The sequence below is a fragment of the Artibeus jamaicensis genome, unplaced genomic scaffold, assembly GCF_021234435.1.
Source record: "Artibeus jamaicensis isolate MK-2021 breed Jamaican fruit bat unplaced genomic scaffold, CSHL_Jam_final contig_1769, whole genome shotgun sequence".
Lineage (NCBI taxonomy): Eukaryota > Metazoa > Chordata > Mammalia > Chiroptera > Phyllostomidae > Artibeus > Artibeus jamaicensis.
This window is the reverse complement of record NW_026521346.1, coordinates 349,007-350,585: the sequence shown is the minus strand read 5'-3', so window position 1 is coordinate 350,585 and position 1,579 is coordinate 349,007. Positions and strand designations below refer to the sequence as shown.

Genomic DNA, 1,579 nt, shown 5'->3' with positions numbered 1-1,579 from the left:
CATTTGAGTATTTGGCATTTAACAATAATTCCTCACTCAAGGATATGTTTTTACTGATTTTTTAAAAAGAGGAAGGTGGGGGGAGAGATAGGTAGATAGTAAGAGAGAAACAGTGATCGGTTGCCTCCTGTTTGTGTCCCGACATCAGGGAAAATGAAAATATCAATGAGATACAACTACACACACATCAGAAGGACAAAACCCTGACCACTGACATTACCAAATGCTGATGTAACGTGGAACAAAAGGAACTTTCATTCACGGGTAGAGGGAATGCACAATGATGCAACACTTCGGAAGACAGTTTGAGCTTCTTTTTCTTTTTTCTTTTTAAAAATTTTTATTTACTTATTTTTCATTAAAATTTTTTCGCCATTTTTAAAAGGAAGATTCATTTGACAAGTTTCACTTAGCGCGATACACCCAAAAGGAACTCACAATGCAGTGAAAGACATAAATTAAAGCCTCAGAATTTCGTGCAAACACCAAGACCAAAATCCTAAAGTATTGGTATTGCGTCTCAAGTTTTCCCCATTAAATTAAAAAAAAAGCTTAACCTTACATGCCTTAGAAGTTATTAAATGAAAACTAGAATTAACAAACATGCCAAATGTTTCACTTTTAATTGTAGAGATAGCTCCTCTATTGAATTTTACAAAAAAAGCATGTCTTTCAACATGCTTCCAAAGAGTGTTCAAGGTAATGTGGTATAAAAGCAACATTGAACATAATTCAACTGCTTTAACCTAAATATACTTACTGCTTAAGTACCTCCTACAATAAAACTAACTTGAGAAAAACTAAAAATTGTTTAACAGTTATAATTTATACAACTTAGTTGTTACATCCTAGATGATATTTATATTAAAAAATACTTAAGTCTTTAGAACAATCCTGATTTCCATTTAAAGCATAAATCACACGCTGGTATTGCAAAACTGTTGTTTCATTTTTTTTTCATTAAAGTAATATTGACCAAGAGTCAGTGACAAGGATTGATTACATTCCCCATCCACCACTCATACTGGATATGCTAAACATCCCTCTCATTCCGTTCACTCAAAAGTATGGAATGCTTCACAAATTTGGGTGTCATCCTTGCTCAGGGGCCATGCTAATCTTCTGTATAATGTTCCAATTTTAGTGTATGTGCTGCCGAATTGAGCACTATTTTTTATTAAAAATTTTAATTGTTGTTCAAGTAAAGTTGTCTCCGTTTTCTCCCCACCACTTTTCCCCACCCCACCCACCCCCACCTCTACCCTCGATCCTTCCTCCCTTTAGTGTTGTCCATGGGTCCTTTTGTACATATTCCTTGAAGACTCTTCCCCTTCTTTTCCCCCATTATCCCCCTCCCCACTCCCCTCTGGTTACTGTCAGTTTGTTCTTTATTTCAATGTCTTTGGTTGTATTTTGCTTACTTGTTTGTTTTGTTGATTAGGTTCCCCTTATAGGTGAAGTCATAAGGTATTTGTGTTTCACCACGTGGCTTATTTCACTCAGCATAATGCTCTCCAGTTCCACCCATGCTGTCTCTAAGGGAGGAGCTCCTTCTTTCTCTCCACTGCATAGTATTCCA

General features: G+C 36.0%; 1 non-coding gene across 1 annotated transcript; it reads right to left on the bottom strand.

Annotated features, from left to right (window-relative positions):
* Positions 1-1,061: 1,061 nt before the first annotated feature.
* Positions 1,062-1,168, bottom strand: LOC119055535 (U6 spliceosomal RNA). Its single transcript, XR_005083709.2, has one exon. It is a non-coding gene; the product is annotated as a U6 spliceosomal RNA (small nuclear RNA).
* Between the last annotated feature and the right edge of the window lie 411 nt (positions 1,169-1,579).